This window comes from Nothoprocta perdicaria, unplaced genomic scaffold (genome assembly GCF_003342845.1).
Source record: "Nothoprocta perdicaria isolate Ctin4 unplaced genomic scaffold, notPer1 scaffold_121, whole genome shotgun sequence".
In the NCBI taxonomy this organism is placed as follows: Eukaryota; Metazoa; Chordata; class Aves; order Tinamiformes; family Tinamidae; genus Nothoprocta; species Nothoprocta perdicaria.
This window is the reverse complement of record NW_020454328.1, coordinates 1,943,797-1,968,328: the sequence shown is the minus strand read 5'-3', so window position 1 is coordinate 1,968,328 and position 24,532 is coordinate 1,943,797. Positions and strand designations below refer to the sequence as shown.

General features: G+C 47.7%; 1 protein-coding gene and 1 long non-coding RNA gene across 4 annotated transcripts in view; both read left to right on the top strand.

The window, feature by feature from the left end:
* The window catches only part of LOC112960233 (acid-sensing ion channel 2), a 294,430-nt gene that overhangs the window by 132,105 nt on the left and 137,793 nt on the right, over positions 1-24,532 (top strand). The window lies entirely within an intron of this gene.
* On the top strand, positions 13,983-22,612 carry LOC112960234. Of its 3 annotated transcripts, none has more exons than XR_003251725.1 (3): positions 13,983-14,023; positions 19,139-19,357; positions 22,510-22,612. It is a non-coding gene; the product is annotated as an uncharacterized LOC112960234 (long non-coding RNA). The 3 variants fall into 3 exon arrangements; XR_003251724.1 differs by having other exon boundaries at positions 14,002-14,033; XR_003251726.1 differs by lacking the exon at positions 13,983-14,023 and adding an exon at positions 17,406-17,447.

The following is a 24,532-nucleotide window of genomic DNA, read 5'->3' as shown; positions in this document are numbered from 1 at the left end:
ACACTTGAGCTTCTTCTTGGAATGTAGGTGTGACCATTCCCTTAGGGTAAGTCCAACAAACACATGCTGAAGTTCATCCTAACCCCCAAATGGGAATGTTGCCAGTGTGATGGAGCCTGTCTCTTGTCTTTATCAGTAAGATTTGTTCAAATCTTGTTGGATCAAGATTTGAAACTTGGTGAGAAGCATGTCCTAAGTCCTGAGTGCTCAGTAGCAGGTTCTTGTACAGCAGTGGGGCCCTGCTGCAGACCTATGAGTACACCAGGTTGCTGAAATCCAAATTAAGTCCCAAATCTATTCTCGGAAAAGTCCGGATTATATCCTGCATGCAAACAGATATTCAAAGCACTTCTGTAAGACAGTGTTCCTTCTGTCCTTTTACTTAAGGAAGACTTACAGCATGGTTGGTTTGACCTCACCGTGTGTGTGAGAAGGCATATAAAACAATGCTAATTTGCTTGGAAATGATGCACATCAGTATACAAGCATCCTTCAATGTGGATATTTCCACTTAAGATTTATCCTTCTGCTTAGGAAGCAAATTGAAATAGCTCCATCCTATAACATGAAAAATTTTATTGGCTTTATAAGACCTTGCAAATCACAACCAGTGAATACATTTTATGTCACAACAAGCTGTGTCCCAGTGCTTTTGACAGCCTGAAAATATCTAGGTGGCTGATGTGGMATGTTTTGACCATAAGATTTCAGTTTGGCAGACTCAAACTATCAGCTTTAATAATAAGGTCTTTCAATAAAATAAAAACACTTCAGTTTGTCAAAGAATATGCTGATATTTGCCTGCTTGGAGAAGTTTCATTCTGTGAAACTTCTAAATCTTGACTGCTGCTTTCTATTTGAAAATAAATTATTTTAAAGGTCAGAATTTTCCAAGGAATGTGAATGAAACCATTCAGTGGACTCAAGTCTTTGTGCTTCTTTTGAGAATGAGAGAAATTGGTAGGAATTATTCAAAGTGCTGAAAAGGCTGTCTTGATAACTTGAAAAAAAGTGCAGTTTCCACTTAAAACGTTGTCATAAATCATGCCTTTCTGCAAACATCTTGATCCTGAGAAATGTTATTTTCTTATGCATAACCAACATCTTCCTTATTCAGACTAAGGGAATCCTAATTCTCCTTCAAATRAGAGAACAGGAAATGTATTTCAATTCTGACTTGGAGCTTGTAATTCAGCCCTGAAACAGAGCTGGGACTGGATAAGTTTTTAGGTAATCTTGACATGAGAGCAGAAAATGTGAATAAATCTGTGGCCTGGGATGAAGCAACCCCATTAAGAGCTTTTCCTGGGTAGTTTAATTAAAAGATTAGATTATAGATTACACTGATATATTGGAACACAATTTGCTATAGCATATTTAAACTTATGGCTAGGAGACAATAGGCACTGTGCATAGCAAAGCCTAAAAACAAGCTGTGAAAACAGAAATGTTGCTGTGATATATAAATCTGTACTACCTGAGACCATCCTCGTTGTTACCTCGCGTTCCTGTAAGAGTTATTCAGGGAAGAAAGGCAAAGATATCTCCATCAGGTCTTAAAATACAAATTTCTTTTCCACCCAGCGGGCTAAGGATGGGAGAAGCTTTYAGGGGCCTTTTTGATTTGCATTTGGGAGACAGCTAAAGGAAATGAAATAAATTCAGCTCTGCCTCTTGCCGCGCGGGCTGCCGCGGCTCGAGGGGTGGCTTCCCACCTSGTGGAACCCAGCGACGGGGGCACCCGGCACAAGCCGGACTCCGCCGTCGACACCGGAGGTTGCGCTCCAGAAAATGAGAGAGAGAGCCTGCCTGTCTTGTTTCTAGTGCGGTTTTTCCGTTCTTCTTTGGGCATGCTTGCTTAAAGGACAGCAGGACACGACTGAATAGGGAGTGGAAGCAAGTCCTGCTTGCAGGATGTGGGTTAGCGTGAGAAATGAACGTGTGCTCACCTCCCTGTGAACTATGGCTCCCATATCCCCAAAGCAAAGAGGAGATGGGTAAGGGGTCCTTGCTTCTATGTGGAGGTTCTATTAAAACCGAAATCTTTCCTGGACCCAGGTTGGAGGGGCTGGCTCATTGCACACAGGGCTGGAGAAGGGCAGTCAGCAGGGATTGGAGAAGGGAGTGAGGGAGCAGCACAGGACAGTTAGTGGATGGAAAAGTTATCTGAACCTGAGGTGCCTTTTGTTTAAAAGCTTTTTTTTTTTGAAAGAAGAGACAGGGGATTCAGCTTGACCTCAGTGTCTGGCAAAGACTGAATAAATAACCTTAACTGTTTGTTGAGCAGCTGGAAGATAGCAAGAAAATGAGTTGTASCCAACTTGGATTGGTAAGGCATAAATCATGTCAAATAAATTGAATTTTCTCCTAAAACAGAGAAAGGCCTTTTGGAGAGCAGAGAAGCAGATGTCAGGGAAAGCAATGTACTTAAGTGCAAAAAATATGACATTTTCATAAATGTGTTAGAGAAATTTAGTCTGGCTAAAACTGCAATAGGAGGTTGGAAGAATTGAGTCAGGTTTCATTAGGTATTGTCCCGTGCCCGGTTCTGTTCAATACTTGTATTAAGTCTGCGCAGGAGTTTTTTCTATCCCCAGCCAAGGGCAACGCAGGAGGGCACAGTTCAGATATCTGGAAACCTCTGCTGATAGGGAGAAGGGAAAGGATGTGGTTACGTGTCAGCACTTCAGGTGTGATCACGGTGGTGGTAATGCCGTGTTAGCTGGCAACCATAGTGGCAACCACAGCGGCAACCGCAGCGGCAACCGCAGCAGCGTCGCTGCCGTGCACCGTGTCGCTGCCGTGCACGCGTCGCTGCCGCTGCCGTGCACCGTGTCACTGCTGTGCACCGCGTTGCTGGTGCTGCTGTGCACGCGTCGCTGCCGCTGCCGTGCACCGTGTCGCTGCTGTGCACCGCGTCGCTGGCGCTGCCGTGCACCGTGTCACTGCCGTGCACCGCGTCGCTGGCGCTGCCGTGCACCGCGTCGCTGCCATGCTGTGCTCCATGTCGCTGCCTTCCAGCCACCGAATCAGGTGTCCTGTGCCCAGCACGAGCAAACCCTTCTACGTGAAAAGTTCCGTTTCTACCACTTCCTTGCATAGATCACCCTCCTCATTCCTTCCTACATAGATCACCTTCCTTATTCCACATTCTTTGCATATAATTTTTCAGGTATGCCATGGCCTAGCTAATCTAAAAAGTATAGTTTCCTTGTGGTCTTCGGTGGGACAAATCTCTTCCCTGTCTACAAGGGATAGGAAATCCTCTAATGAAATCAAATTGCAGGAAGATTCAGCTTAAACACTAGTTAAATCTTCCCAGTGCTCAAGAGCAGTAATGTGCTGAAAATGGGGGACTTGATGAGTCTGCTCATCCTTAAAAGGGCAAATTGGTTTTGCCCTTAATGCCGTCTATGGAGAAAAGCAGCTGGCCTCCAGGTCACTGGGGTTCAGAAGTGCTGACCCCACGTTGCTCTTTCTGCTGGATGCTGCTTGGACTCCTTCTTTCCAGTGGTATTTGAAAAAGCCAGTGAGACGAAGAGGGCAAATTGTTTGTGGAGTGGAACAATTATGCTAATAATAACGCAGAGTTATGCTTTGTTTTAATATTAATTTTAGTGACTTGGATATGGCAGCAAATTGAGCGGGTGGATGACTGAAAAGGGGGAAATGTTTATGGAAATGCATAAAACTAATGTTATGCACTCCATTTTACAAGTAGCTTGAAATGGGTTTTTAATAAGCATTTAAAATGATGTGTTCATGGCTATATAGGATGTTGTAGCTCATCTCAGGAGAAGTAATTTTAAATAGCTCTTGTAATTAACTATTTATTTATTATTATTAAATTATTTACACTGGTGCATTATTGCAATCATTAGGTGTTACTGTATCTGGGAGACAGTCCACTGTTCCAGTGGGGATTCTTTATTGTGTACTATCAGTGTGCCAGAACAGGGTCGGAGCTGGGCTCACCAGCAGCCCTCCAGCTCCTKTTGCTCTCTTACTTTATAGTGAGGTAAGAGAGGATTTAAAGCATCAAGTAAGGATATTAATTGAGTTTTAGGCATTTGGAAGATCTTAAAAACAAGACTTGGTGGTTGTCASCGTTATGAGGCTGGTGGTGGCAGTGGCACCGGGCTCCCGATGACAAGCGGCAAACAGATTCCACAGGGACTCCAGGCAAGATGAGCTCGAGGAGGGTTTGACTTTGCAGCCCGGTCCCCAGTGGGCTGAGATGTGGATTCATTTCCTTGCATCTTTCAGTGTTTTGTAGTCAGGAAATAAGAACAATAAACAAAAGAGAAGTCCCAGAGCTAGGGCTTTAGAGACAGTGAACAAGATGAAAAGCTTCTTGCCTAGATAATTTGGACTTCTTGTAATTGCCCACTCTCTTGCTGTGCCTCTTTGCTCTCTCGTGTGTGCATTGATTCTAGCTTTTTTTTTTCCCCTCTTTTTTTTCCTTTTCATTTAAAAATTCAAGCTGGTGCAACATAAGCTCCTAATGAACAGTGTCTTTTGGGGCTTGAAGGTCCATTCAGTCTYGTATCTCAGACCTTGGCCAGCGCTGGATTCATAAAACAGTGGCAGAGACAAACCAGGCCCATCTGCTGATCCTGCTGTGACATCTGCAGGGTGCCCCACTGTGTTCTTGTCATCACGAGTCCTACTTGACTAGCAAAAAAACCTTTAAAATTCTCATCACCACAGTTTCTTCTCTTCTTGAGGCTTTTAGTYTTAACTAAACGGCACCATCTAGGGTCAGCAAGAGAACTGCGGATTTGTATTCCTCTGCAATAGGTTTTGGAGGAGAAAAAGGAAAGTAGATACGAGAAACCCAACTGGAAAAATGCTGGGGACTAAAGGGCTGATGTTTAAGGGAGACATTTGCATCTGGAGGTTCAAGGCCACATAGCTATAAGCACGGTGGGCAAACTGGGAAGCTGGTTGTTGAGTTCTGYCTCTTCTTTGCATCCCTGCACGAGCTATGGGCACGTGTTGGGCATGGGCTTATTTGCCTGCATGGGATAGGGTCGGGTTTGGCCCTGGCCACCTTGTCTGCATCATTCCTTTTTGCCCTACGTGCTGCAGCGAGAGATAGAGAAGGAACCCGCAGGTGCTGGGCAGGGTGCTCGCCAAGGAGCTCGTGCCTTGGGTTCACATTAGGGTAGTTTTCATGTAATCAGCAGCATGTGCAGCTGAAGCGTCGCCTGTCATGCTGGCAGGCGGCTCTGATCTGCAGGCAAGGTTGATGGCAACTGATCTAAGCTGAGCTGGCAGAGACCAACACCGTACAGAGAGACATCCTGTCCTTCCCAGCCGGAGCCAGAGGGAAGTGGGAGCCTAATGCCCAGAGCGCAGGAAGGTCTCAGGAGGCCCAGGGGGGCTGGTCAGACGCGGCCTGGGCCACATGGTGGTTTTGATCCTTTGGGCASCATGACCTGTGGCACCAGGAGAGTCGCAGAGACCCCACTGCTGTCCKAGCTGGAGCTGCGCCGCGGCCCTGCAGAAGGGCTCCAGGGCCCTGCCAGCCCTTGAGATCTGGCCGTTTCTCCCGGGCACTGTGGTCTGCACTGGCATCGACYCCAGCTTTTCCATAATGCATTTGGCAGAGCTGATCAAATACCTTTTAAAGCAAGAATTTAGATCTGCATCTCTGTGGAGTGCAGGTCGTGAGCTGTATTATATGAGATTTCCAGCTCAGGAAATACTKGAGCATCCCTCATGTGAAACCATGAAGCAGAAAGTGCTGGAGAGGAGCACAGCCACTGTGGGGAGCTGACAGTCTCACTGGGGTGGACACCATCCCGAGGAGCTGGGCTGAGGATGTTCTGCTGGGCTCACCTCAAGGATTGAGCTATGAGAGGAGAGGCCCTTTGAGGGAGGCAAGGATGGAACTTATGTCCTTTTGCAGCCCCTTGAATAAGAGCTGGGAGGGTCCAGAGAGTCCAAGAGGAGCATCTGAGCTCAAGGTAGAACAAGACATGTCTTGATTTTACACCTCTGCAAGTCTCTTCCGTGTTAGAATTAATATGACTTATATATGATGACCAAGTTATCATGGGCAGTGTGGTTTTAGCGCCCCATGACCAGCACATTGAAGGCAGAAGCTAATGCAGCTGGTATGAGCTGCTGATGTGAGCAGGATGTTAAGAGAGCCAAGCTACGGAAAGCCACRGCAGCAGGAAGGCTGCTACCTGGCCCAAATATTGAGGAAAGCTCCAAGGCATTTTTAGAGCCTGCCCTGGGATGGGCTCAGCTTGGGGCCCTGCCTCCTGCCGGCTGCAATGCGGCTCCGCGTCCTGCCGCTGCACGGGACGGTAGCTGCAGCCCTGGAATATATCACTTAACTAACTCAGGGGATTAATTAATCTGATGAGCTCTGTGAATAGGCAGTTCTCTGCCTTTGCGTGTCCTGGGTTAACTGCTGCTTTGAGGTAACAGGGCTGCCTTTGTGTGTCTTCAAGAGAGGGTTCGATCAGTGGATAGAGAGAGGAACGAGAAACACTCGGGTCTTTGCTGCTGTCAGCTGCTGAACACACAGGAACAGTAATGAATTAAAGTAACTCCACAATGACTTCTTTTAAAGAATTAGGAGCAGTGCAAGTCTGGATTGTTTCCCTTCAATCTTGTGTAAATTATTCACTGCATCGGAAAGAAACCCCCTGCACCCCAGTTAATCAGCTGCGATCTGGGAGTGCAATCAGCTCAGCGGTGCACTCCTCCTTCCCCTCTCCCGCTGTGCATAACTGTTGACAACTGATTAGCATCCGGCAGGCAGGCGCTAATCAGGAGAGGGCTGTGCTAATTGAGCCCCAGCCCAGGTGCGACGGCCTTGGAGCAGCCCGAGCAGGGGGGATGTGCAGGTAGGCCTGCATTGTCAAGGAATTGAATGAAAGAATGAAAAGGGGGAAAYGTCGGTTGTGCAGGTTGGGAGCTCAAAGCTCTTGTCTTCCCTAGGAAAACAACTGAACTGCAGCTGAGCAGCGGGAGTTGCTCCTTGGAGGTAAYGCAGAGCCCTTTGGTCAAAGTCGCTCTCTGCTGAGGACCCTTCTGCTACAGGAGGGCGCAGGGTGACGACAGCAGCCGAGCTCCGGGAACGCGGCAGCTCCGGAGCTGCTGTYGCCCGCTTTGTACAGCCCAGCAGTTCGTTTTGCACAGAGCGAGCTCTCAAAGCCACCAAGCAGCGGTGGGCAGGAGCTGCACAGCGCGGTGCTTCCCGAGCAGCCTGCACTATTCCTGCCTCCCTTGGGCTCTGGGAATTCCTCTCTCCCTGTGCAGTGGTACCCACCTGTTCAGTGGTACCCGCCTGTGGACACAGAGCGGAAGCAGAGAGAAGCTTTCTGGTTCCGCTAATAGAAACTTCCCTGCGTTGGGCAGAGCTCTTTGCCTGGCTCCTGATGAAGAGCATCATCCAGGCTGAGCTGCTGGAGCCCTTCACGTCCACCTGTTTATTAGSTGGCAAAATGGGAGGTGATGACCTTCGATGGCTCTGCTGGCTCTCTTCCGTGCAATGAGTTTAGCCTGGTCTTGCTTTCCTGATTCACAGGACCTAGAGGTTTTGTTCCCCAGCTTTGCCAGGCTGGTCAGAGGGGTGCAGTGGTTGGGGTGCTGTGCAGGAACGAGCAGCCTCATCCGCACGGGCAGGTGCTGAGCGGCAACTTGGAGGCCACACTGCGGTTTCAGGGCTGCTGTGTGAATGCTAACTGGAGCGTTCTGGGTGGCACAGCTTGAGCTCTGGCTGTTCCACCTTGGCTTCTCTTTGCTTTCCTTTCAATGTTCGCCTACTTGGAAAGATTAATACATTGTTTTGGCCTGGGAGACTGATTTTCTTTTCATTTTAATCAAATTCAATCACATTGGAGTCGCTCTGCCCTCCCAGGGACTCAGTGGCTTCAGAATTCCTGTGGCTCCAGAATTCAGGTGCTGAGCTGGCTGCTCCCTATTCTCAGCAGTGACCGGGGCTCTTCCCTTACTCCTTTCCAGCTGCTGCTTCACCTACTCCCATGCTTTTCCTTCTCCTCTGGTTCTTTTCCTCACCAGAGCCGAGAGTGCAGAGCGGATCTGCGAAGGCGGCTGTGAGACAACAGCACCATCCAGGGGCCAGCAGGACTCATCTCCATCGGGGCCGGCAGCTCCTCTCGTTGGAAGTAACCGGGTCTCTTGCACTGGAGCAGGGCCAGGCCGAGTCCCGGCCCGCCTTGGATTTTGCTTTCAGCAGAGAACTTGCACAGGGGAACCCATCTGCTTTGCAGGAAAGCCCCTCTGTTTGACACCTTGCTGGGTGATTTGCTGTGACACAAATATATTAAGTGGTTATTTATATTTGCATGGAGAAATGGCTGCCGGTCTGCTCAGGAGTGCTCGTCTTTAGCTGCCCTTGGCAGCCAAAATATCACCTGTTCTAGTGCCATTAAACATTTGGGAAAATGTTCGTTTGGAAACGTCAACCCAAAAAACATTGTCTGTTTTGAGCAAAATAAATGCTTAGTTTCAGAGAAATGTCATTTTTGACAGATTGAAACTTCARAATGTTGATTCAGAAGCTTTAGTTTAGAGTTTTCCCATGGCAGTAGTCATTTTGACAATATTTTGTGTTTTGCCAGGTAAACTTGTCACAAGCTTTCCATCAGATCTGCTGCTTTCCCTTGTGTCCTTTGTGACTGTGCAGCCCTTTGTGGAAAGCAGCGCTCAAAGCACCAAGCTCCAAGCTGAGGAACCACGGGAAGGTCCTGGCTCCTCGCGCAGTCCTGCACAGAGCCAGGTTTTTGGAAAGGTAGTAGTGAAAACTTCAGAAATCTTCTGATTGCTTTTCAAGCCATTGAAAAATAGAAATGATCTCTAGAGGTCCCTTCCAACCTTAAACATTCTGTGATTCTGTGTGAAATAAATAAAAATCAAACCCTGTGGAAACAAGAGCATCCAGAAGATCCAGGTTTGGGCCTTGTGTGAGTTTTAGCTTACACAAGTTATTTTTTTGTGCCTCTGCTACCATCTCTTGCCTTTCCAATAGGAACACGGCGTTCCCCTCTATTCTGTGGAAGCTTTTTGAAGGTAAAGATTGCCTCTCAGTATTTCTATGCAGTTCCTAAAGCAGCAGAATTGCACTGACTATAAAAGTTGCAATATCCAATCTTTGGGCTAAAAAGCCCTTTGGGACTAGATTCTTTTAATKCAGTTCCCAGGATTGTATTCATTGATGGTTTCCAAAACCACTTTCCTGCTCATATTTTGCTTCCAGCCTTCATTTCATTTCTCATTTCACATTTCTGCTTTTCCTACTATAAAGCAAGAATAAATGCCAGACTTCTGGAGTTTCTCCTCATTTCCATTTCCAGACAAAGATGATGATCTTTGTCCATCTGAGAGCTTTGCCATTATCACCGTCATCAGCATCGTATTTAAACAGAAGTGCAGAAATGTTAATAGGATTTGGCACTATCTGCTATTTTTAATGTGTTTTTTGCTGATGTGATTTACCCAATTCCCCCACTAGATGGTATGAACGGACTGGCAAGAAAATTCTCTCTAAAAATGGATAGAAAATTTAGTGCCTGAATAAATAAATAAATAAAATACCCTAAATATCTAAAACGCCAACCAAGGACCTTTGGCAGTGTCTTGGAAGGCCCGGGACACATTCCTGCAGGGCCCGCGCGCTCCACGTTCAGAACTGGGGCCGCTTTGCTTAGGAAAAGGTTCCTGTTTGACAGGGCTGTCCATTCCTCTCAGCCTGAGTATTTGCTAGTCCTTTATTCCCAAATAAAATAAAGTGAATGATCGTTTTGCCTGGTCACGGGAGAGCCTTAAGTGGAAGATACCAATAAAATACATCACCTAGTTGTTGTTGCTGCGAGAGAAAAGGTAGCTGTCGTCCCCAGCGCTGCCAGCATCATCCATCATCAGGAAGATACTTACTGGAAAAAAATCTAATAGAAAGGATGGTTTTTTCGGGGACTCTTTGCACGACAGCAGACTGCATGGTAGTGATTTTCCCTTGTCTTTCGGCTTTTCAGTCTGTCAGGGACACTCTCCCTTTGATCTTTTATGCAAGCTTCTTGTGGACTGCAAAGTCAGAATAATCTGGTACCATTTCTCATGGTACTCTGCATAGAGAGGTCCCAGAGCRGGGATTAGAAATGTTCAGTGAAGAAGTAGCAGCATTTAAATAAAGTTTTCATGGCCCTTGACATTCTCTGTGTGTTGGGCCACTGGGGTGTCCATGTAAAAAGGTGGAGGAAAAAAGAATGGGAATGAAAAATCCTCCTCACAGCGAGTGTCACCCAGCAGCGAAAATGCTGCAGAGCTCTGTGTTCAAACCTGGAAGAGCAAACTGATGATCAACGTGACATCAAATAAGTGAAATCTGTATCAGGACATTTAGTGACGTATCTCAAAATATGGATTTTGAGCCTAACTTTCTCCCTTCTGTCTTCCTGTCCTCCCCCAAACTAATTTGTATTATAATTGTTGTCATTCTTGTCCCTTCTCTTGAGGACTTGAGTGAGTCATGGCTCTTAGCTTGTGCTCCCTGCRGGCTGCTCTACTTACCCTGTTGTTGCAAAGGAAAAATGAAACATCTAGTGGAGTCCCAGAACTTGTGCAGACCATCTGGAACTTTGAAAATGCTATTGTTTCAGTTAGGGAAGAAATTAACATTTTTAATATTTATTTTCATCATATCGTCATATTTAATTAGTTTTTCACTGGTTTCAAAGTCGATATCTTTTTGTTCCAGGAGTTTCCCCTTCCATACACATCTATGTGGCTGAGGAGAAAACCCTGGCACCACGAAACACGTGTCCTCCAAATCACAAGAAACCAGATTCCAAGTGAATGGAGCCTAAAATGTATGATTAAAATTTCCCCAAATCCTCATGATTTTCCAGGCAAGAAGCTGATTCCTTGAGAAGGGCTATGGATCTGACACGTTCCTGGGTTTATCTGCTTGATGCTACTGGTTCTTAAGTAAACCCATCCACAGCAAATATTCCTAACAGAATCTAATCTCTGCCTCTTGGTACTTAGCGCTTATATACCTCTGAAGTATTTGAGTGTGTTTTGGCTCCTCAGRATCTGCCCATCGAGGTGTAATTGCCCTTAGAGTCTCAGGAACATGTTTTCTAGCTATATCCTCCTCCAATTTCAAATCCCCAGCCGAGGAAGGAGCTGAAATCGATGAAAAACAATTTGTTGTTCCTGCAGTGAAGCTCTGACAAGTCATATGCTTGGGCAGATGCCTGGTGCCAGCTCTGGTAACACTATATTTGAAGGCTACAGAAGAAAATCACATTGTCTGTCATTGTCAGCATTATCAAGAATAGACACAAAACACGCTTGAGGACATTAGATAGATAATTCTTTGGAGCAGGGAAGCAGGTAGATAATGCTAGATGCTAGAGCAGAAGAGCCAACGTTATACATCATCACTGACGTTAACATTACCTTATCTTCATGGTGTTGGACCTCTCAGAGCATCATCAGTTCTTGGGTCCAAGATGATACAAAACCCAAAGGACTGAGACTGCTGTGGCAGCCCGATGATTGCTCTGTGGGCACAAGTGGAGAGCTCCTCCAGGGCAGCGACGTTGGCATGGGGCTTGCAGGGGTGCAGAAGACCTCAGTCATGGCCAGGAACCAGTGAAACACGAGCAGAGCTGCAGCTGGGCCCCTGTGCGATTACATCCTTAAGACAGTGACGTCTTTGCAAAAAAGCAAGGGTTCGAACTGATCTCCCAGCTTCCACCTCTGCTCCTGCTACCCTTAATTTCAGTTACGCTTTTGAAGTAGATGAGCCTGTTATTTACACGTCGGGAGAAAAAATATATTATTTTCTTTCAAAAGCTTTGAGTGAATTTACTGAGCTGCATATTACATCTCAGCATGCTTTCTTTGAGAAGAACAGGCAAGGGTTCATTAGAGCTGGTTGAATTGTCCAGTGCAAATGTCTGTGTGAATAAAAAGCAATGAGTTTTCCTTTTTTTTGCTGTTCCTTGAGCCCTGTAAGCTGCAAGGGTTTGAAGCTGTCTCAAGAGATGGGTGTCATCGGATCTGAGCGGAGGGGTCTGTAGTGTAGGAGTTCCAGCCTGCACCGATTGCCAGGACGAGTTGGAAAGCCAAAGAAATCGGTGCATCTACTTTCCTCTCCTGAGGTCGGTATCTGACTGGGTGAAGAAAATTAGGTTTTAATGCAGCCTGGCTTTTCGGGAGGGCACAGTATTTAGTTCAGAAGGGAGCATCTACCTCTCTGGGACACTGCAGCAAAAAATGAAGGATCCCACTTGAACTAGTTGTAAGACAATTGCCTATGCGTGACTTCTTTCACAAATGGTTTGACTTTTTTCTTAATTATGTAAATATATATGCAAAATACATCATAAATCTTTAACACATACTGGTCACAATATTGTTGCAAGCAGAATGGGTACCAGTGGACCTGCATTTAAATTAAGCCTAGGGAACAATAATAGAGGGTCATTTATCTTGATGGAACGTTGAAAAGATCCGTTTTGCTAGATGAAAACACCATTTCACAGGTGAAGTCAAGGACTCTCCCTGAATCCATCCCGTTCTCAGGGAGGAGAGAGGTTGGAAGAAGAGCACATTGGGCAGTCTCATCCGGGCACGTTTTCCATCCCTCCGATTTCTGCCGCCGGCTCTGATCAAAACCACCCAGAGGTTGTTCCTCTTCAGCAAAGACTGAGCRCAGAATATGCTGGAAAACCCCTTGCAGGCAGAGATGGGGCCTCCTGCGCAGAGCAAAGACGGCGCGGGCTCTCACGTCTCTCGCTGAGCCCCTGCCAATAAGACTCGCAAAGAGTATTCAACAGCCTTGTTATTACTATCAATTCTCTTCTCTCCCTCATCATTTCKGCTACCACTGAGAGGCTAAAATATTAAGCGAGACATTGATGAATTTGAGGCTGAATTCTTTTAATTCATTCCTGGCTGAGTTCCTACTTGCGTCCATAAATCCATTCTAGTTAATTCAGAGAATTTATGGCTTGAGCCCTGTCAGGTGCTTTAAAAAGTCTCTATTGGTTCCTCATTAATGGGATATTTTGCCCCTTTCTGGAGCCTGTTCCCTAAACAGGTTTTCTTTAATAGAAAATACATATATTTATATATATATCTCAGCAGAGCAAAACGGGCCTCCCCCTGCCTTCCCCTGGTGGCAGGAGCTCCGGCTGCCCRGACTGCTGCAGGCAAAGGGAAGGGGCCCGGACTGGCACGGGATGCACCCGATGTGCTCACGGGGCTGCCTGTAGCTCCACTGGCCGGGGTCTCTTTAGAGCCCTCCTCAGTCTGTCTGACGCCTTGATCTGGTGACCTGAATGGTCTTTTTCCTTTCAATCTCCACCTTATTCCTCTGCTCCTCTGCCGGTGGATTTGACCTTGCAGCTCCTTGTCAGAGGTTTGCCGTAGCTGTGYGTAGAAAAAATAGTGTTTAGGTGTAGAAATAGGCGTAGAAAAAAATAGTGTTTTCCTCTTCTCTGTGTCGACATAACTCTACATCCTGCTTTATTTCATAAATTACCATTCATTCATCTGCCTATCTTTCTGTGTGTGTCTTATTCATTGCACTGCAAGAGTATCTGAGCATCCCGCTCTTACATGCAAGAGAAATAAACTGCTCTGCTCTTGCATGAAACAGTGGAGCACCTAAGGATGCAAAAGAATGGGGAGTTGAGCAAGCGGGAAGATGGTCGGGTTTGRTCCTTTAAAAAGTTTGAAGTCGCAATTCCTGTGAGCTGGGGGAGATGGAGGGATGATTCCAYTTCCTTCCAAGTGGCCTGTTGAGAAGCCAGCCCTTTCCTCCCAGCTGATCCTAATTCTGTAAATTGGCGAGGGGAGAGAAATCTCTTCTGTCTAAGCAGAAGAATGGCTTGGATAAAGAGAAGCCCCTGGCTCCAATTAGTGCTTCTGTTAGAAGTCAGCCRAGCAGCGACTTGCAGTTGGAGCTGGGACCCTGCTCCTTGCAGATGAAAGTGATGCTGGTGCCTGGCTGTGACCTGGGGTACAGGTAACATGATGTGAGCACTTCCCTTTTCTCTCTGCCTTTTAAGTACTGTCAGCATCTCTGCACCCTTCCAGTTCAGTAAAAGGTAAATCCTGTGTTGRGAGCCTTCAAGGGAAATAGCCCTTGTGTGTTATGATAGCGGGCGTTGAAGTGATCATTAAGCAGGAGGGGTTCCTGTTTGAAATCCATATTCTCGCTAACCAGGCCATTCTGCTTCACCTTGGGTGAAATCCACCCCTGAGAAGAACAAGGCCAAAGAATAATTTAAGCTCCACTAAACCCTTGAAAAATAATTTCACCAATTCTGAGCACATCAATTGAAAAAAAAATTTAAATGGAGCATAAAATCTAACAAATTGTAACAAGATTCCCATCAATATTCATTTCCTGTGATATTAAGGCTTGTGTTATATTATCTCTGCTGATAGTGAGCTCAAAAATGCATTGTGAACAGAACAAAAATAGTATATAAAATACATAGTGAAGTATTAAAATAATAAGCAAGCTAAAGCCTTGCTTTTGTAGCTGACAAGTGCTTTGAAAGGAGCCTGGTAACATTAAGTCTGTGCTGGAGGAGGGAGTAGGGAACATCTCTGGGTTGTCCATAACATGCTCGGCATTGAGGAAAGCCAAGCTCACGAAGCTGGCAGAGTTACCAGGGCAAGTGAGAAACGAGCCACCAGCTCCCGCACATCTGCGCGTCRGCAGCGGGAAACAGCAGCATCGGAAGCATCTCTCCCTTGTCTCCTTTGAAGCCAAATAGACCTCCCTTCATTTAGAAGAGCAGTTAATTAGCTGCTCTGTCTTGCTGCAAAAGGGAAGCATGGTCAGAGAATTAAGGAGCCTGGATTTGTCAATGGGAGCGCGGTGCCCGGGGCGCTGGAGCCCGCRGCGTGCCAGGGCTCTGCGGACGTAGCGACAGACCCACAGCCCCGTCTTGGGACCGTGGGGACGCTGGGTGTGAGCGGTGCTGAGCAGGGAGCTGGCAGCTGCTTTGCTGCTCCCTGACTAAGCCATGTCTGCAGCCTGCCTGGGCACAGCTTGGAGCTGAAGCCCAGTCCTGCTCCTCCATATCCGTGTCTGGGACAAGCAGCCCCTCGTTGTGGACTCGAGGAGGAATCAGGGAAAATGAATCACTTCAATTAGCCAGTGTGGCTGGTGGGAGCGCTCGCTGTGGCTTCAGAGAGACTAACCTGTCGCACTGCTGCTTTCCTGCCGTCGTTTCCTCCTTTCTCTGYTCCCCGAGCAGCAGTAATGCAACCGATGGGCTGCACGACCGATCTTTAAAGCACCAGAATCGAGTTTGCTCCTCTCTTTGGCTTATTTTAGCATCTAATTGTCATCAAGAAAAGATCTTTAAAGAAAAGTAATAACACTAAGTCATAAGATAAAGCAGGAACAGCTGAAACAATCTGGGTGGGGAAAATAAGTTTATCTTGATTTGCTTCATGGGTGGACTTGTGGCTAGGAATGAAGAAATACTTGCGAGAGGCAGCAMACTTTTTCTTCTTCAAGATGTAATATTTCTGACAAGTACATTCAAAATATATCAGAGGAGAGGATCTTGCTGTCCCCAGATGGAATAAGAATGAAATTAGCAAATGGCACATTAACATATTTCTGATTATATTCCAACCTTCCTGCAAGAGAGAATGTTATGAGGAGTTAATGCATTAATTTCTCCAGTTTACAGGATGCCTAGGGTCTTTTTCCTTGAAGTTGGAGGCAATGAAGAACCTCTGCACCTGCAACCAGCTCTTTCACACAAGGATGGAGCCTTTCAGCTTGCTGATTAATCTGAGCCTAAACTTCAGGGGTTTAGCCTGCTGTCCTTAAAGTYACCTCTTTAGAGAAAGAGGGAGGGTTTTTTTAATAGGACTTTACAGAAATTGAGTGAGAAGTGGTTTTCACAGCCAGGAAAAGTTACATGTTCTCCCCCCAGGAATAGCTAATGCCTTATAGGAAGCACAGGAAGAACAAGGACAGAGGGACACTTGGGCACCTAGTGCTGCTGAAAGCTAAGAGGAAACCCAAGGTGTCATCTGGGCTGCCTCTCTGGGAGAGGATTAAGGACCAGCCTGGACAACTGTATTTTTCTTCTTCCAGAAGCCTCAACTCATCGGAAGAGTTTGATGAACAGATTAGCCAAGAGCCGCCAGGCACAACCTTGCCCCAGAGAGAACAACTAGTCGGAGAGTCGGTGCTAWAAAGACCCTCTCTATCTAGCCAGGCCTGCCCTGACCGCACTGCCTCCACCAGCAACCCRGAGCCAGGTCCTGTATTGTTATTTTTTCCAGTGCTGAATCTCCTGACCAGTGGAACAGGGAACAGGTGACACGTGTGGCTCCGGCGTGCCAGAGGAGATAACCTTCCTCTTGGGCGCCTTGCGGAGTGATGGTCTCGTTAGCCCTGTTACTYAGAGCCAGACAAAGCCCTAACAGAATTAAATTGCACATTTTTAAAAGTCAGACTGATTAACCTAACTGGAACAAACTAACAAGGTAGATGTAAGGTAGCACACCCAGAAGTTCCTCAATTAGAACTTCACGCACTAAAAAATAAAAATCACAGTTAAAGCTTTTCATGGTAAAACATCCTCTCTCTAAAAAGTAAAGAAAGAAAAAAAGAAATCTAAGCTGTCCTCAAAACAAAGGTTGGGTCAAAAGGATATTTTGCTTTGACATATTTGATATGCAAATAAGCAAAAGCTTTTTGGAATGGTCAAAATGGTCAACATTCTGAAACCAGTGGTACAAATTTTTTAATTTGTACTCAAGTAATGGTGTTTGGGAGGGATATTCTGTAGTCTTGTCAGTTCATCTCTGGATTTTCCAGTTTTGCTTTCTTATTTGAAKGATTTTTATTTTCCATTTAATGTAGATTTTTTTCCTCTAATGAAAAAAAAAACCCTCTTAAYTTTAACTGACAATTTCCTCATCTTATGTAATTCTTTAAATGAGAACTAGAAGGAAAGCTTTAGTGTGTGGTTTCATGCTGTTGGACTGATTTCTGGAGTCGCTAAATGCATTCATACATGGAGAGGAGCAGAAATTACCATTAGATGCTGTAGTGACCTTAAAAATCTATAGATCTCTGCAAAATGGTGCGGGTCTGGAGGGTGGCAGCCAGCAGGRGTGAATTTGTCCTTTAGGCTTCATATGTTCGTTTTTCTAATCCCTTTTTATGAGTTGTGCTGTGCAGTAAATTCAGTGAATGCCTGCCGTTAGTTGGCGGTGGGGCTGTGGGGCGCTGGATGTCGAGAGCTCTGCRGCGTCACCCCCTTGGGGAGGGGGCAGCTCCCACCACAGCACTTCACCCTTCCTGCTCCTCTCGTTTCCCTAGTCGGGCAGGTGCTGCGGCCATGGATGCAGCCTGGATAACCAAACCTCAGGACTGACCTCCCGGAGGTCCCTGCTCTGGCCCTGAGGTGAGCGGCAGAGACCCTTTGCTGTCCTTTTGGGGTAGGTCTCTGAAGAAGGCCAGGACGTCCTGGCCCAATTGTACCTCCCCTAAAAGGTCTTTTTTGGGACCCCRTGTTGAAGCTGGACCAAAGGTGGTTCTGAATCAAAATGAGTGTTTCCTAAGGCCTATTTCTTTTGCTAAAAATCTGGAATTATTCGTCCCATGCTAAGGAAGTTCATCCAGGTCATCTGAAGTGTCTTTCTGTTATTTAATACATTTTCTAAGGGTCTGAATTCAGGAAAAYATGAGATTTTTTAACCATGCTGGTGATAGACTGTTGTCCAAGCAAGCAAAAATCCTAGGTGGGGAGAACCCCAGAGAACGCTGGGGATCTCTGTGGGGTCGGATGGTGGCACTTCTGGAGATGCTATAGGGCAGGAGAGGCTGGGCGAGGATCCAGAGGGAGTGACAGACCAGCTCTTGCGCAGGGAAGAGGAAGAACCTGGTGAATGTGAAGATGACAAGCTGCAGAGATTCGCTGAGAGCTGCCAGAGCATGGGAGGTAGGGGGGGTGGGTTGCGGAAAGCTGCTCGTGGTTGCTGCTAGGCAGGAGGAAGATCTCWGCTCCAAAGAAAAACACAGGTTTAAAATAGGGAATCTAAATGGGTTCCGATCTTTTCAGGAGATAAAACCTGTGAGGGCTTCAGGGCTTTTGTCAGAGGTGACAAACAGCATGGTTATATTGGAGTGGACACCGGAGGTGTTGCGGGCTGTTTTGGAAGGATGCAGCCAGGTGGGTTTTACTGGCCAAGTTCCAAAGGATGGACTGAATAGGGCTTGATTCACCCCAAGGGTCACTCGGATGGAGGCTCCAGGGTTCATGTCCTGCTGTCGTTGTCCTTGGAGTCCTGGTGTATCCTGCCCTCATCCCTGCAGGATGCCTGCCGCGAGAACTTGGGCAATGAAGACAAAAGGGGCCAGTTTCAATATGAGGTATCTTTTCTGCCTGGGACATAGCCAGATCCTTCAAAAAATCTGCTTGGGTGATGGAGGAAAGGAGGAGAGAGGTGTAAAAAGGGAAGAGAGAGACAGAAAACTGGAGTCAGCATCATGCTGGGAGAACCAAGCAGCTGCTGGTGGAGACATTCCCTGAGGGCACTGAAAATCCACATTGAAATCCATCTTGTGCCTGAATCAGATATCCTGCCTGTAGAATTTCTCAAGAATTTTCACAAGTTCTGGAATATTCCCTTAGTGCTCCTGCATGTAAATGATCTGTAGTTGTGGGTTTTAAAGTGTTTGACTTGAATAGCTGTTGTTTAACATCCTCTTTAATTACATTGAATTCTTTCTGTACAATCAAACATTGCTCAGGGCCATTGGAAAGTGAAGTATTTCATTATCCTTCTAGGATATGAACACATCATCCAAATTCTTTCCAAATGCACAAGTGAAATATTTATTGACTACTTCTGCTTGCTGTATGTCGCAAAGCTAATTTTCCATCCTGTCTAGTGCTAGACCTGTTGGAACTGATTCAGTCTGAAATGTTGAGGCTCAAGCTGAGTGCGCTCCCAGCAGCCAACCAAAGGTGCTTGCGTTTCAAGCCATGCACTTGCTTCCTTAGAAAGAAAATCCCACTGRGAAAATCCAATGGACATTTTTGTTTTTCCTTTTTGCTGGTAATTCAGTYGCCTAAATTATTTTGGCTTCCAGGTTCCCTCAAGAGGTTGTGTGCTGAGAAAAACGTGGTGACATTTGGGCTGTGTGACCAAAAACGCATGGTGCAACTTGCACCTTTGCTCTCGTGGAGCCAGCAGTGTCGTCAGGACAGCCGGACGATCGTCAGTCTCCAGCCGTTGTGAGCGTTTTGAACCATCCAGCTCCCTTTTTTTTCAAAATGCTGCCCTGTTATTTAAGGACCTTTTACTTCAGGTAATTGTTTCACTTAGGATGCTTTTAAAGTCTTTTTATGAGAAGAAGTGGGGTCCAAAATTAGAAGCAATACTTAGCTTATAACAGTGATTGCTGCAAACCACTGAGGGAGGGAGCTAATACAGCGTTAAAAGGCAATCTGTGTCAGCACCAGAGCAGCAGGTTCGCTGGTTTCTGGGCTCTTTTCCTCCTCCCTCCATGATTTTGCTCACCCAGAGCTCAATTAATTCAGCTTTAGCTTGGGAGCGTGAAGGCACTGGCCCTTTTGTCGCCATCTCTCTGGGCCTGGGTTGCCCATCAGCCTGATTCACATGTGGATGTGATGTGAAGGTTGAGGCTACATCCTTGCCTGGGCCACAGGACACTGAGAGCCACGTGGCCACCCAGAAAGTTCAGAGACAGACAGGTTTGTTCCCCTCTCTCCTCTCCTTGCATCTTGGTTTTCAAACTGAGGGAATGGCATGTTCCTGCTTGAAGGAACCTGCAGGGCGTTATGAGCAGTGTCTTTGAGGCCCCTGCACCTCGCATCGGCTGAGATCCACCTGCTGGGCATCGTGACCGTCCCTGTGCGCCAGGTCTGCAAACGAGCCACGGGCCCTCGGTCGGAGCTGCGCCGCGGTGAGCGGCACCGCGCGCGTCCGCGACCCGCGCAGCCTGGAGCCGGGTYCTGGGTTCCGGGCCGCAGGACGTGCAGCACACGCTGTTGCCATGGCTACTCATTATTAATAACAGCCTGCCTTGATTGCTAGCTCAGAGGGAGGGGAAAGGGGTCCTGGAGCTTTCGGGTCTGTCTGCACTGCTGATTAGCGTCAAACYCGAGGTTGCTTGGTCAGCCCAGGGCTTGTCAGGTGCGCCTCTGTGGCCCTTTTAGCTTGCAGTAAAGCTCACTGTGAAAAGGTCCATATTGCCAGGACCTGTCTGAACTATCTGGACATGAGGACAGCACATAAAGCTGTGGAAGGAGCAGCAGCCAAGGGCAGCAGCCTGTGCCAGGGGCCACGCTGCCTTGCAGCTCCCCGCGTCTGGCTGAAGGGCAGGAGGCTGGAGGCCGGGACGCAGCCAGGCAGGGCTGCCCTGAACGTCGGGTTCCTGCAGGCCCTGCTGCAGGCGACGCTGCGCAGGCCTGGGCGCGCGCGGTGCCCACGGGAAGGGTGTTGCTGGGCGGCCTCCTGCGTCTCCGCGCCCTTCCCCAGCCTCTGCCTTTCTCTCTTAACGGAGGGGGAAAGGCCAAGGCCTCAGGYGGCTTTCGTTGTTCCCGCTCTTTCCCTGTGATGTTGGCGCGGCAGCTGTGTTTGCTCACGTGCTCCGTTCATGCACAAAGGTCTTTACAGAACAAAGATGTTTATTCTGCTTTGAAGTCTCTGGTGATGCAGGAACCCTGGAGACCCACAACGGGGAACGTTCCTCGCAGCCCTGGCCAYGTGGGAGAGCCGGGAACAGAGCAAGGTGCATCTGGGAGTTGTACGAACCCAGCGTGGCTCAGAGAAACTGCTGTAAAACACTTTGCCGGGGGCTAAGACAAAACACATTTGTTGTGCGTTTAGCACACTGATCCAACGGGGTCTGCTTAATTGCAGTTCGACCCGTCCTGTCCTTTCTCTCTCCCTCTCCTGCTCCCTGTTGAGTCGTGGTTGCAGCTTCCCTGGTTCAGTGCAGCTCAGCCTGTCCTGTCATCCCAAGCCCATGATGTGACATAGGGGAATCGGAGGTGGCAGGCCAGGAACAGCGTGATGGGCTTCAAGGCTGGGAACAGAGGTGAAATGAGCTATTTTGGGATGGGACGCCAGCAATTGACAGCTGATATAAAGCAGACCTGACAGATGAGAGGGCCAAGCTGCTGTTTGCAGCCCTGGCAGAGGAGCTCAATGACCTTTAAGATGGTTTGGCACTTCATCTGCTGCTGAGTCATGGACACCCAGCACTGCATGGAATGGGCTCAGCGCCTGCACGAGAGGGATGCTTCCCTCATGTCATGATGTGTTGGACGGATAGGTCAAAGATGGGCTCATTCCTTGGCCTTCAGTAGAATGAGGAACAAGTTGCTCCAAGCTGGATCCACCTTAGAAGCAGATGCTGAGATGTCCAAGACAATCATTTCAGCTTCTCACCAGCACACAGAGACAGTCGTGTCCCAGGGCGATCCAGCCCATCACAGGACTGACAACTGAGACATCTGACCTGCCATTCTGTGCTCCCACTGAGAGGAGCTGTAGAGGCTACAGAGGCTGGGGGGGATGACCCGCACAGATGCAGAAGTCACCCCGTCCATCTCACAGCATAGAAAAAATCCCTCCTGGAGGGTCTTCACTGGGCTAGATGATCTCCAAAGGGCCYTTCCGTCCTCGGTCATTCTGTGATTCATCCCAGTGCAGTTTAAGGGTCTCTTTCTAACCAGCTCTGGAGATCTGGCCTGGGAACCAGAAGTGTACACCCATTGCTCCCAACAGTTCTTCCCCTCTCTCTGTCTCTGCATTTTATTTCCTGATAGTGCATCCTCTTGGCCAAAGCAGATTGCCTTCAGCACCAAAGACGTGTAAACCTGGCAGAGGGCTTTTTTTCCCCCCCAATTTACTGGCTTGCTTAGAAGAAAAACAATGCTGGAAGCAATGGATCTTTAAGTGCTAATTTTGCTTCTTGATTAAACATTTAAAGGATTGCATAGGTTCTACAGCAGACCAGACTGCCTATTAACTTGCAATTGTACTAAATGTATCAAGCTAATTTAGTCCTGGCTCTCTGCCAGGAACAGGCACGTGATTTTGCTTTAGCGAGAACCTAGAATCAGGTTTTGAAAATAAGAATTCAGAAGAATCCGCTCTGTCTGTGGATTTCTTTAGGGGACATTGAAGAGGTTTGTTGTCTCCGAATTGGAGGGAAAGAGCATGTGGCCAACACAGCATCAGCCGAAGTCTGGAGGTCTCCTCCCTGCTCCGGGGAGCTCGGCTTTTCCTGGGAGCTGCAGGAGGCTGGCGGGATCTCCCCTGCACGGAGCCTGGCACTCCCCGCCAGCCTTTGCACTTCACATTGTTCGCATGAAATTCAGGGCACCTGCGTCATGGCTGGGCCGGGGCCTTGAACGAAGGGTGGGAGACGGGGCAGCCCTTCCGTGGCTCTGTAGCCTCACATGTTGCCCTCGTGCTCTTCCCGTGCAGGTGGGTTTTGCTGGATGTGTCATGAGTGCCCATGGAAAGCAGGGAACATGCTGCCATGAACTTGGCAAACCGACCCTCCGAGCTGTACGGCTGGTTTATGGCAGCTCCCTTCTCCTGCCGTGAGCAGCAGGCTCGGATGCCCTGGAACTCTGTGACTTGGGGTCCTGTCCGAGGAGCTGGCTGAGCAGTTCAGCAGTGACTGAAATCCTGCTGGAGGGAGGCACTTGAGAGCAGCATGGAGATGCCCAGCAAGGTGGGCAGCACAGTAGGGCCCTTTAGCGGAGGCTGCCATATATTCCCAAACCCGGGGGTGCCCCCAGGAGCAGCATGCAGTGTGGACCCAACGTGCAGCAGCAGGATAGTCCCCTTCCTGACCGCTGTGGCGAGGTGAGCCTGCCAGAACCTGTGAGGACTGTGGCTGTAGAAAGGACTCGTGTTCTGAGCCGGAGAGCAGCACGCCCTTCAGCGCCTGCCTGCCCACGCGGGACACTTCTCCTCGGTTCTCCCGAGATGTCGTTTTTATTGTGGCTTTCAGACAGGGAGGAACGAGCAGGAGGCACCTCGGCAGCCGGAGCAGCCCTGGGCGCACCCAGGCTTGCAGCCATCCCTGCACCCCCCATTCACATGAGGCCTGCCAGGGGTTAAGGCAAAAGTAGCTTAGTTCCTATTTATGGACAAGTAAATTCACTACCGTTTTCCCCAAATTTGTGGCGGTTTTGAATGATGAACAGGAAGAGTGAATTGAATTGGTTCCAGTTTGCAGTGATAAAGCAATTTCAATTGATTTAAAGGAGGGAGCAGCRCAGAGAATGATCACAGAGAGAGGCTGGAATTAGTCAATAAATAAAGTGCAGGCTTTGCTTGGAGTTTTGCATCCTGTTGTATGGAGATTGGGCCATTGAGGCCATCCTGGGAGAGGACTTCCTGGAATAGGTGCTATGGCTGCATGCAGCCTGTTTAGGACTTTGTTCTACAGAAAAATATGGCATGGAACATACTGGAATAGTATGAACTACCTTGTGCTCTTGAGACTAGTAGCTCTGCAAGCAGAAGTTATGTTGAACCGGTTATTTTTATTCCCTTTGTACAGATGGAAATAGTTTGTTGGGCAGACAAGAGAGCTGAATGRCCCATGGTGACAGTGGGATAGGAACCAGGACACGGTGACTTGCCAAGGAGCCCCTCACTACTGTAGCCCCGTCTGTCCCGTGCCCCTGCTCCCAGTGGGGAAGGGGCTCCTGAGGATGGGCTGCAATCTCTGTGAATTCACCCCAGCACTATCCACCTTTGGGCACAATTAGAGCTATAGGAAATCAATATTTAATACAGCTCATTGAAAATGCACAGACAGAGGTATGTTAGGAAAGGAATAGATTAACATTCACTATGTGCCACAGTCACTGCTCTCCAAGATCCTTAACTCCACATCCTCTGGGGATGGCAGTTTATTATGTCAAGAATGTGAAGGAAAATGAGGAAGAGGAGAATTWAGGAGTTGGAGTTTTTAGGAATTTAATATTTTTATTTCATTTGCTTAAGGAATATGGTCCTTCTGCTTTTAGCACACYGTATCTCAGGCCTGGGGTGGAACTGTTGCCATTTCTACATCAATGTGGTCAGCTTGTCAATGTGAGATGCTGAAATTCGTATAGGTGCATCAGCAGGGTGGAGAGCTCAGGGCAGCAGGGCTCTGCTTGCTGCATATATGAGCCATGCTTTATTTTTAGAGCTAGGTGACATATTTAGATCTATTTTTCTCTCCCAGAAGGTTCAAATTTACGTTGAGCAAAGCATTTTGAGAAATACTGACAACTAAAACATCCGTAATGGATTAGCTGGTTTAAAAAAAATCCCCAACAATGAAATGCCACCAATGATGATCGGAGCTGCCGCCTCTGGGGACAGGCTCGTTCTGGGCGGCCCTGCCGGCTGCCTTCCCGAGCTCGGTCATCCTGCATTCCCAGCTCTACAGCCCCAGCTCCTCGTCAGCTGCCGTGGGATTTTGGCCCAGTTGCAGAGCTCC